The sequence below is a fragment of the Chaetodon trifascialis genome, chromosome 10 (assembly GCF_039877785.1).
Source record: "Chaetodon trifascialis isolate fChaTrf1 chromosome 10, fChaTrf1.hap1, whole genome shotgun sequence".
Taxonomy (NCBI): domain Eukaryota; kingdom Metazoa; phylum Chordata; class Actinopteri; order Chaetodontiformes; family Chaetodontidae; genus Chaetodon; species Chaetodon trifascialis.
The window spans coordinates 5,244,900-5,257,559 of NC_092065.1; the positions used below are offsets into that span (position 1 = coordinate 5,244,900).

The 12,660-nt window shown below is 42.1% G+C and overlaps 1 protein-coding gene across 1 annotated transcript in view; it reads left to right on the plus strand.

Moving 5' to 3' along the window:
* Positions 1 to 1,148: 1,148 nt before the first annotated feature.
* The window catches only part of lingo1a (leucine rich repeat and Ig domain containing 1a), a 125,240-nt gene continuing 113,728 nt past the window's right edge, over positions 1,149 to 12,660 (plus strand). The window contains exon 1 of the mRNA XM_070971834.1: positions 1,149 to 1,559. The gene's annotated coding sequence lies outside the window, so the exon portion shown is untranslated. The remainder of the gene's footprint in view (positions 1,560 to 12,660) is intronic.

Sequence of the window (12,660 nt, forward strand, 5' to 3'; positions counted from 1 at the left end):
TATCCTTGGAGTTCTACCCACCAGCCTCCCATCCATCCACCACTGATTCTTAATCCTGTCTGTAAGCTGAGCACAGTGGGGTGTCCTGACCGCTTATGCCACCCATACTCTTAACCCCTGCCTCAAAGTGTATGCTGATTTAGAGCATGAATCATCAGTGTAGGATTATATGGAGTGAGTCATGTCAGCCAAGGGATGCCCGGTATGCTTTTCAAAGGATGTGTGGGCGGAAATATTTTGCAATGTGCGTGGTTGGTCGGACAATACTGGAGGATACGTTGTTGTGAGGGCAAAGACTGATAAATATATCAGGTCTACTTTGACTTTCACTGAAGTTGCTGCAGGAAGTAGCCCACTAAGTTAAAGAAAACTGAACTTGCTGTTTTTGTCTTTTTGTCAGACTTTCAAGACAAAAATGAAGTTGCATCTGACTCTAATTTAACTGCATGCTTAGATTTTGGCAAAACGCTTTTCTGACCCGGTTGTGCATGAAGAGGGTAAGCTGCATTGGAGAAAATCTCTTGCTGCTTTTGCTCTGATGTGCATGTATTAGCAGATGTAGGATTGTGGCCATGGCTAGCAGGTGAGTTTGTGTCTGTGTAAATGTGATAAAAAGCAGATGCTGCTGAGAGCTAGCGGATGCCACAGTTATAGGAGTTGTTGTGATAGTTGTTTGCAAAGTTAGTTGATATGCACCCCGTTGATATACTGTCCTACACAGGGTGTGTTCAGATCTTGGCTATCTGCCCAGTGCATCAGCCTCCTCCCTTTCTCATCTTTCCCAGCCATCTTCCCAGCTTGTTTATCTGTTTCGCTTTGTGCACAAGCAAGGGGCATTACTCAGCGTTCAGACACACAAACAGCTCTGATTGTAACGGCTTCTGTGGAGCTCGCTTTCATCCCCGTGTTTAGCTGCTCAGCATCACCTGCAATCTTTTCAGATGGAGATATGGCGAAATAATTTCATTAGCTCCCACTGTTACGTTCTGTGCGGATCACGCTGCAGTTCAGATTGAGGGAGAAATAAGGAGGAATGGAGAGACTCTCTCCTCCCCTCTTCCTCCTCCCTCCCTCCTCTCTCAGTCTCTCATCACATACTGCAGCTCCTCCCTCCACCTTGCCCTTCTCCAGATCCCCTCCCCTCTGCTGTGTCTCTCTTTCTCTCTGTCTCCATCCTTCCTTCATTCCCCGTCAGTCTTTCAGCCTCGCTGAGACCAACAGAGGATACACCCTCCCTGTGTGTGTGTGTATGTGTGTGTATGTGTGTGGCTCGCCGTGTGAACCACATGTGTCAGTGTGTATACACATGTGGCTTCGCAGCTGTCGGGAAGAACTCATGAAGTGCTCTGGACTTGGATGTCTGATCCTTCTCCTTGTGCATATTTGCCACATTTTTTAACAACACTCCAAAATCCTCCCATTAAAGAATCTCTCATTTTCTTCCTCTCGGGGCAGCATCTCGATGGAATCTTCAATCCTTTCCCCAGTATCTTGGATTTAATGAGCAGACACCGTGGAATGAAGCAAGCAATTTCTGGATTCCCATCGTTACAGCTCAGGTAAGGATATCTCTCCCCTGTCTGCTCTTCGCTCTCTCCCTCTCACTCTCTTTCTGTATGCCCATCTCCTTTTCTTGCACTTCCTACCTGATTTACTACTCATAACATATTGACAGGTGCAAGCAGTACACATTATGGAATGGGGGAGCAGTTAAATGAAGCAGAGCAAGCTATTTAGGACATGGAGAGAGCGAGAAAATGAGGATGGGCTGGCTGAGGAGTGTGAGAGAGTGTAGGGAAAGAAGCAGGGAACAGAAATGTGTGCCACACCAGCAGTGTTGCTCATGCTGTCAGAGGCTGGAGGGAAAAATGCTCTACTTGGTACTTGCTATTGATCTGCTGTTATTTTCAGCTCCTGTCCCTTAGAGACAACTTTGCATGGTCTACCTGATATTGGTTTGGGGCCATCTGTTAACGATGACAGAAAGATAAATTGTCTTATTAAAGGAACATTATGAAGGTGGGAGCGCATTAGGAATGGCTGAATTTAACATGCATGGGTGCATTTATATGTGCCCTCTGTTCAAAGTGGGCATGAGAAGGTGTGAGTTTGTGTTCGTGCATTATGTGTCCTTGATGTGCTTGTGTAGGTGTGATGCAACAAGGTGGGAATTATAGTCCTGCTGCATACCTGCACATATTCTCATGGAGACCTCCTCAGCTGAAGTGGGAGGACTAATTGCAGCTTGTTGATCTGTCTAAATACCTGATGGGGCCTTTTGACACCAGCTCTGACCTGTCAACACACACTGCTTTGAGAAGGCTCACTTGCAGGTCACAGAGTGTGTAGAGGAAGATATTAAAATTTGTCATATATTCACTGTATTTATTATCATTAGAAGTATATAACATAGGCTGTTAGAGACGCTGTGTCTATTTCACTTTTTCTACTTTGTCAGCTTGAAGCATGAAGTAAAGTTGATGTTGCTATTTTGGTCCCCCTCTGCATGCTGGATGAGCTTCTTTCCTTTTATCTTTACTGCTGTCTTCTTATTAATTCTCTGTTCATCTCTCTCTCTTGCCTCTATGAACTCTACAGGGAGAGGAGTAAAGAGAGATTGTTAGAAGGGAGAGGGCGAGAGACATTGGAATACAAGAGGAGGGTACTAAAAGCAGTGAAGACAATGGATGAGAGATGCTAGTGGAAGTGAAGTATGAAGAGAGGAAAGGCAAGAGAATATAGCGATGAAAGACTGACAGGAAGCCAGAGACAAGAGGACGAAAGGGACAGAGAAGGACAGAGCATGTGTTAATAAGCCTCAGAAAGAGCTTTTAGCTGGCAAAACCTCTTCTGAGGCTCAGGTCTTTTGGTAATGGGGGTCAGTTTACAGACACATCCATGAAACATGTGATAGATAGGACAGGGGCCTGCATCTCACACATGCCTGCCCTCATTTCCTGTAAAGGACATCAATATTTATCACATTTCCCATTTCACAGAAGAAACCATGATAACACCAGAGGATGGAAAAATAATAAAAGATAAATCAAATTACCCCACCTTGGGCAGACCTTCTGCTTCTGTTTCATTTATAATTCCTTTTCAGCACTTAGACAGGGTCGGCTGATACTACTGCATATTGCAATACAGATGCAGCCACAGTGGTTCATGTTTTCACTGATTATATTGCAGAGGTTTTGTGATATTGGCAGTGGTAATTGCAAAACATATTCAAGTAGATTGCATTAAATGCAGTGTATCGAATGCTTTTGTCTCATTAATGTATCACATATCGAGTCACTGCTTCTTTCGGTTTAATTCTGATCAGTTTCTACAGCCAAGCTGAGAATTCTTAATGCAATATCAGTGTGGATTTAAGGGTTTTGAATAAACAACATGGATTTAGCTTTACTTAGTGATGCTTTTATGGGGTTGCAATGCACATTAAATCAAGAAGGTATCCCAGGATGCATCACTATTCAATTCAGGCCTGATCCCCGGTATTTTGAACCAGTGGCATTCTGCTAATTGATTGGTTTATTTGGTTTATTTTCCATCTCAGTCCCCCTCAGACACACACACACACACACACACACACACACACACACACACACACACACACACACACACACACACAGGATGTGGCTAAGTGTGGCTAGCAGGAGTCATTTTTACCCTAATCGGCTGCAGTAAAAGCTTGTCGTGCAGTGGATGACTTGCATTCAAGAGTGACTCAGTGTCCATGTATGCCCCTCCACCCATAGCCAGGAAGCACTGATACTGCCCATCGCTAAATGAGAAGTTAGAAGTTAACAGCTCATTTTTACTCAACCTCCAAGGCAATTATTCTCAAGGCCGTTACAGCAAATAATGGTTATTACCGATGTGCTTTCATGATTTACCATGATGCATGAAATGAAGTTCGAAAATTTGTCACAGCAATTCACAGCTAATGGTGGACTAGCTTTGGGAAGTTATGTGGATATGAGCTCCTCATCCCAGTCTCTCTCTCTTCTTGGACCCAATTCAGAAGATAGTCATTGTAAAAAAAAGATTCTGATCAATCTTTTACTAATATTCAGTCAAAACATGTATAACTGAGGGTTCGCTCCTACTCGTTAAACTGAAGAACTCACTATGATGATTAAAAATAAATCCAGGTTTTAATACACTTCTGAATAATGGCTATCTCTGACCCAAAGGTGATTAAAGATTAACTAATCACTACTAATGAATTCAAAATCCAGATGATTCTACTTTCAAATTTTTACAATTGAAGGTAGTAAGCCGTAGACATACGGAGGAAGAGGAAATTATTTTTTGATTGAATTATATCAAGGTTTTATTGATTCCCCCTCGTAGATATAAACCACTCATTAACAAATACCTTCAGTATAATGTACGTAGTCCAGTGCAACACCACCTCAAACAGCTGCCTCAAATAATAATAGCCATAGTGTCTAATCAACTCCTCTCTTTCTAACACAATGTTCACAACAACTTTACATAAAAAGCTTGTCAAAGAGAGGGTCTTGCATAATTATGAGGAGCTGGTACGAAGGTGAGGTAGACAGGAGTGTGAGAATAGCATATTTCTCATCTGAACTAAGCCTATATGGTGTCCTGTTATCTCAAATGTGGATCTTATAGTTAGTTAGGCATTTAAACCCTCTAAAAATGTATTGTTTTTAATGAGAATGTATTGATAACAGATGCTTAGGTGGCTGAGTGTCTCTACTGATAGATGATAATAATACTATTTGATGTAAAAGTACATTGCCATTATGACAAAGGCTCAGCAGTGATCACACTGATCTGAGGCATTCACATCCTGTAGTGGATTATCAACAGCAAGCAGGAAGAGAGAACAGATGGCACCATTTGACAGATGCAGTCGATATGATAGAGGACCAATAACAGAACTCTGAGGAACTCCTTCACATAGTCTGAGTCTTAAGAGTGGCGTAATTCACAATTCAAGCAGGCAAATTAATGGAAACCCATTTATTGATCATAAAAGACTGGATACCTTTGTTTAAATGTAATTTGTAGTATCTCCTTTTATATGACATAAAATATAAGCTGTTGTCCACATCACAGAAAGTTCATTTTATCCATCCATCCATTTTCTATACCGCGTAACCCTTTGCGGGTTGCGGGGGGGGCTGGAGCCTATCCCAGCCGTCAACGGGCGAGACGCGGAGTACACCCTGAACCGGTCGCCAGTCAATCGCAGGGCACATACACAAACACACAACCATTCACACACACACTCACACCTAGGGGCAATTTTACAGTCATCAATTAACCTAATGAGCATGTTTTTGGTCTGTGGGAGGAAGCCGGAGTGCCCGGAGAGAACCCACGCATGCACAGGAAGAGCATGCAAACTTCACACAGAAAGGCCCAACCCGGGAATCGAACCAGCAACCTTCTTGCTGTGAGGCACGCGCACTACCTGCTGCCCCACTGTGCAGCCCTAAGTTAATTTTATTTTGCACTAAAAAAAGATTAGTCAGTCATTTAACTATTAACTCTGACACAAATTTTAACATGTGTTATCTTGCCTTGAACCCATGCGCACACGTTCACATGCATTCAGTTGGCATTCTTCAAATTCAAGTGCGGTCTGCAGCAGGTGGAGGTTAAGAACATTACTCAGCAGTTGTTCATGAAGGATGAGAGAGCAATATTTGTTCACTTCCCCTCCCTACTTTTTTCCTGCCGGCTGAGCGAATCTAAATGGTATAAATTGGAAATTGTATAAATAATTCAGGAACAGCTTTTATCTTCTGTATTTGGAAGCATTACTAGGCCAGCACAATAGAGATTCTTATGTACATCTATGTAACAGATTCAGGAAAGGATTCACCCCTCCCTGACCTTTTGTGCACTCTGTTGTTCTACAAAATCATATCAAATGCTCCTCTGTTGCCCTAGTTTTGATATGAAATACACTGCGTTGTGTTCAAAGTGCAAATCAAATGTTATTCAGACCTTTTCCCATTCTTCACAATGAAATGGGGCAAAGGATTTTGAATAATTTGCTCATCTGTTTAGCCATTCATTTAAAATAAACCAGCGGCAAGACTACTTCTAGACAGTTCGTTTGGTTATCCATGTGACATGTGCAACATCTCTGTCACCACTAATTAGCTTACAGGGAACTTTGGGACCAAGTTTATTTGAAGTACTGTGACATTGTTGAGTGCTGTAGAAAACATTTAGTTATTTAGTAACATTTAGTGGTCGGCAGCAGTGGAATGTTTTTGAGGTCATATGTGTGAAATGGGCATAAGATGCTTTCGAGTGCTACAGAGCTCACCTGGCAGAGTTTGTGCCCAATGTACCAAGGCTGTGCCCTAACCCTCGCAGCCCAGGCTCGATTCCAAACTTTGGCCCTTTGCTGAAGGCGTCGCAAACACTATCTTCCTGTTTCCTACTCTGCATGTGTGCTGTTCAAAAACAAACAACAAAGACGTTTTCTGGTGCTATAATGATATCCCACTACTTTCACCTCTGCTCCTGACAGACAAGGGTCATAATTCATACGCTGACTGGAAGTTCATAATAATAATAATAATAATAATAATAATAATAATAATAATAATAATAATAATAATAATAATAAAGGTTGTAATGCAACTTTCATACAGGAATTGCAACTCAAAGTATTTTGCAACAAAGAAATCACATGTAATGTGTGCTTCACAATGACCTACAAAGACCTATAATGGACATGAAAACAGGGATAAAGGGGCTTTAAAGGCTTTATATACAAGAAGGAGGACTTTGAGATCAATTCAGTATGTTACAGGAAACTTAATTCATTTAAAGCATTTGAAGAGATGACAAATGCAGTCAGTTTTGTTTGTTTACAATGCAAACAGAGCCTTTGAATACACATACACTACCTATGACTGTACGGGAAGCCATGTTTATTTCATGTCACATGATTCACATTGAGTTTCATAAAATGTGCCAACAACTGAATACAGAAGAAAATCAAATGCTGCACACGGATCAGGGTATTTTTAAGCTAAGTGCAGCAAAGCAGTTTATCCTTTAATGGACGCCGTACAGTCTCAAAAGTATCACATAAAGAAAGGAGAGAATGACAAGAACAGCAGAGCCCGTTTGTATTTGAGGATGTACAATGTACCTGACAGTCTGAAAGCCAGTAAGCAGACACAGGCAGAAGAAAATGCTCATCACAACTTGTAATCTTCTTTGCATTGAACGGCCTGAGAGCTACAATGTGGACAAGCCTGTTCCAAATGTGGCATGATGATTATGTCTAATCTAGTTATGAATAATCTAATTTAATCTCTCCTTAATGAAGCCTGGCCTCCATTTGAAAGATGCCCTGCTTACTGTAATTACTGGGACACGCCACAGTGCTGGTTCTATTGATCATAACACGGAAATTGTTACTTTAAAAGGCACTTTGATGCACGTGAATAATATGCACCTACACTTCCTATACCGTACCCCAAGAACGAAGGCACATGATCCAATGCTGCCTGTGTTCATTAGAGTCACACAGGGAAAAGGAGGCATCAGTTTTCCTCCCTCCACATCACATGGCGGAATACAGTTTCTGACACTAAACAACAGACAAGTGAAGCGGCTCCCAGCAGAGTTTTGCTGAGGAAAGAGTGGCGCATGCAAGCACTGAGGATGGAGACACACCTGAACAGAACCCTTGTGTTGCTACAGCTCTGCTCTCTATTATATCCATTTCTTTCTGCCAAATCCCTAGCAGGGGGCCTTCCTGTGTTAAATCACCTTTCAATCTCAATTTACAGTCTTTGGCATTTTGTCCCAACTATTAGTTTTGCTGGAATTGTTTGTGCCAATCCATTACTGACAGCTGAAAGGACAAACAATACTTCTGGGTTGAAGCACAATAGATTCTCTTTGATTGTTGGCACATGTAGCGAGCCGCCTACTGAAACTGAGAGGGAGGTCAGATTGGAGAAATCCCAAATGCTCATCCAGATGCTTCTGGCTGTTTTTGACTGATGTGAGAAAAGAGACTGTCTTCAACCTGTAAAGCTGTAGCCGGATGCTAATAGAAGCGCTGCTTGATATTTATAGTAAATCTGTATTTTCCTCTGGGTGTCTAAAAACAGCACACTGCAAACAACAAACATTTTACCATACTGGAGCTGAACTTCCTGCACAGTAGCAAAGATGATAGTGAAAAAGTCAAATAGCTGACGATTAACATGTAGTTTATCCTCGTTTATTTCCAAAGTGTCTCCACCATGATGCCTGGCTTAACCCACCATCAAGTTGCATTAGTCAAAAAGCGTGGGACAAAATGTGAGATGAAATTTCTCAGACCTGCTTTTGCACAATCTACGAGGTGCATGTGAGAGCTGGAGATTTTCACACCTGTTAGGCAATGCAATGCGCCACTTGATCCCTTATCAATATGTGATTCAGGACATTTTTCACAGCCCCCACAGGTTATCTATTTTAGACAATTGTAGGCTTTAGTGTGTGAAGAAAACTGAGACCATCTGTATGCAGGATCCATGTGCATACAGCCTCTGAAAATGGTAAATGTCAGTGAGTCAGCATGGTGATGACTTACAAATGGTCATCATTAAAATATTGCATTCTTGGCTTGCTGACATCACTTTTTAATCTTGAAATTGGTCCTACCCCCTCCACCCGTGCACAAACAGACACACTCACAGTTGGAGGTAAATCAAAAATAATAATACATTTAGCTGAGACCTCTCCCTCGGCCCCCAGCATGTGTGTTACTCTGGTGCCCCAGAACACGCACTCCTTACAAATCCTGCTTTGTGACTAATATTTCAAAGCTGAAATACTCACAGCTTGCTTGGAAACATGCTAAAAAAAGATATAATTAAACCATGAAAACAGTATTTATTTGTTTTAGATTAATTTCAGGCTCAAAAGAGCTAGTTTATTATATAAGCACAGCTGGGGAAGAGGTGCCTCTTCCACGAACATCGTTCCTGGATCGTTTCCCAGTCCTGACTGTACTGAAGTCTCCGCTATGATCAGCGTCAGTTGAGAGTGAAAACACAGGCTCAAGCAAGCTGCCAATATTTCTAATTATCATGGATGATGCACCCGGAGCTCTATTTTTGGATCAACGCAGCAGGAGGAAGCGGGGGTGGGGGTTAGTTGCATCTATGAAATCTAAAGTCATTACATGTTTAACTATATTTCTGTAGCAAACTTTGCAGTAGGTATGCAGCGAGATGTAGAAAATCAGAATCGGTGCTTATTCGCCACAATCAGTCCAACGAGGGCCCAAGGAATTTCTGTGGTTAATTGGATGGCTTTTTAAATCACACATAAGAGTGTGATTGTTGTATGGAACAGGATGGATGTGTGTTTTCACTTTCACGGTCAAATGAGCATGTGTATTAGCTTGTTAGCAAGCAGCTGAGCCTGTAGTATGCCGCTAAATACAAAAAATGTGAAAAAAAAGGGGGGCAGGTGACAAAGGAGGCCTGATCATCATATTCTCCAACAAGCATAAGCCTTTGTTTTGAAAACTGATAATATCACCCAGATGTATGTCCTGATACCACAGAAAAGATCAAAGCACCCTTGACCTTGTTGAAACAGAAGTTGAAAGCTCAGAGATTGTTGATCCTGATGGTTTGAACATTACTCAGCAGTGTTAAGATTAAATGACCTGATGACAGAAACATACTCCATCTGACAGAGCTTAAGTTGATTTTCAGCAAAAAATGCAAAATGTGCCAAAGGTAAACACAAATGTCACTCGGCCAGCGGTTGGCCTAAATAACTGTCAAAGCATATGTGCATTTTATCAGGTTTAGGCAGTCCAGGCTTTTATAGAAAGCTCTTGTTACCTTGTCTTCTCCTCGCCAGGTCTCTGTCGTCATTAGTATTCTGGTCAGAGCAGTGCACTCTCATCTTGGTTGGCCATTTTCCCATCTGAAATTATTTTTGCCTTTTTGTAGAGATGGCAGCCTCTTTCCGCAAAATGACGTCCAGGTTTAAATAGCAAAGATCTTTACATGAGCGCATTCTAAGAGGGCACTTTTTAAGTGTCACTTTTTAGGCGTCACTAATTATTCAGCTACATTTGTCATCCTTTTTTTTTCATAGAATTATGCTGGAGCAGACCAGGGCCACTGTGACTCTGCAAAATAGGTTAAAATAATTGTATATAGAATGCATATAATAATACAGTGCATATATTATGCATTATCAATCAGTCAATTAGGTTTACTTGTCACATGTAATCATATACCTAAGGTACAATTACAGTGAAATGTAATCCTGCCAGTTCCTTCCATTTGTGCAGGTAAAAGCTTTCTTTCTGAGCCTCTCAGTACAAGCCTGGTGTCTATGGTACCTTCTTCCTGACCACAGCAGGAAGAAAAAGCTGTTATCCATGGGATCTTTAATGATTCTCCTAGCCTTATTCCTGCAGTGCCTGGTGTAAATATCCTTTAAGCAGGCTAGAGCACTGCCTATTGTCTTTTCAGCTGAAAACACCACTCTTTGTGGGACCATGCGGTCCTGTTTGGTGCTGCTTCTGTACCGGGATAGTATTGCTTCTAGTTCCTCAACACTGGATTTGCCACTTGATATGCAGAGAGTGTCCTCAAAGATCTGTAAGACTGATGTGTTATTGTTCTAGTGAAGGTACAGGTAATTTATCAGCTTTTGAATAAATCTGCCTGTGACTGACCCCATGCTCCTGAATGCAGATTACAAGAATATGGCACACAGTCAAATTGATATAATGGCATGGAAAGGCTCCCATTGCTGAGGTCATGAATGTTGGTGCCTAAGGATTGGGACACTGATGACAAAAGGTTGGGAAACATAGTATTTGCTTCCTGTTTGTTTAATTCACCTATGTGATATGCTTACATTGCCCACTGTCCAGATGTTTTCAATTTGAGTCATTTATAGGAAGTTGTCTACCGTGATGGGTCTATTTGTTAAGAGTGGTTTCTTGTTCATCCATGGTGCCACATACTGGTTTTGGGAAAGTTTTACTTGTCTGCAGCCTCTACACACGCTGGGCTCTATTTTCGACTCCGCCGGCGCAGTGGTATTTTCGAGCGGCGCAGGCAGGCGCACGGCGCATTTGGTATTTTGGTAGACCGAGGCGTACAGAGGTGCGCCAGGATGGGCGTTGCGGCGCAGTAGGGGGGAGGTGTCAGCATAATGAGCCGGCGCATTGGAATTTTCGACCATTTCGGTCTGAGCCTGCGGCGTAAAAGTGCGCTGAAAGCTCGCCACCTCAGACCTGGTCAACTCTGTGCGCCGGCGGCGCAAGTGGATTTTCGTAAACCGGTGGAGTCGTGTGCTCACGTCACCAATACCTCACAGGCAGATTTCCACAGTGTCTGGCATTTTACTGCGATCAATTATTAGCAACAGCCACGATTCAATGCAACTATCTGAGTCAGCACATACAGTCAGACCTAAATTTATATTTTGATCCGTACGGCACGTTCGGCACGCGTAATGGTCACTCAACCTGACTGAATGTACACAGGTGAAACAGGGATGTCTGGTGATCTGTGACTCAAATTGCCTGGTGACAAACGTGTATGCCACTTTCCCCGGGTCGACACATGACTCGTTCATCCGGCGAATTCTAGCATCCTTACAGTCTTTCAGGAGGACACCCCTCTGAATGGGTGGCTGCTAGGTGATAACGGCTATCCACTGAAAACGTGATGACGCCATATATCACACCGTCAACAAGACGGCAGCGTGGTTTTAACGGTGTTTTCAGCAGTGCTCGAACGCACACTGCGATCAATAATTAGCAACAGCGACGATTCAATGTAACTGTCTGAGTCAGCACATAGAAGCACGTTCGGCACACATAATGGTCACTCACCCTGACCGAATGTGCACAGGTGAAACAGAGATGCGAACTAATCGGTTAACATCTCTGTGCCAACAGAAACAGCCGTGGCATCCTACAGAGCATATATACTGCATCTATCTCAGAGCACTCGAGAGACAGAGAGAGACAGACACATGAAAAAACGTAAGTGATGATCGTTGTCCGCTATTACCCACGTCATTTCATTCCAAATACAAATGTTATCATTGTAATGCTTAACGTTATCTGTAACGATGGAGTACATCATTGCTTTGAGGAGGATGAAGAGGAGGCCAAGGATTTACCATCTAAGGACCTCATACTTAGGCATCAGAATCAGAATCAGAAATTCTTTATTTATCTCCGAGGGGAAATTGTTTTTGTTGCAGTGCTCCTTACAAGAATAGAATTAGAATAAAATTAGAGAAGAAAGAAAAGAAAGAGAACTATATATATAAAAAGCAAATATAAAAACAAAATATTTATATTGAAAATATAAATATATAAACAAAATATACCACAAAATATACACAATATAAAACAATATATATATACATATATATATATATACTGAGAAAAATTAAACAGTATATACAAACGGGTGTGCAAAGTAATACAAAGGGATGTCAGGAGACATGAGTGACGTCAGTCTCCTGGAAACTTGCCATGCGCCTTGCCAGTGGTGTTCTTAAAGGTGAGGCGAGGAGCTGCTGTGATTGGTGAAGATTTGACTCGGCTGTGCCAAACCCACTCCACGCCTTGTCCCCTCCCTCTTTCCGAGTTGC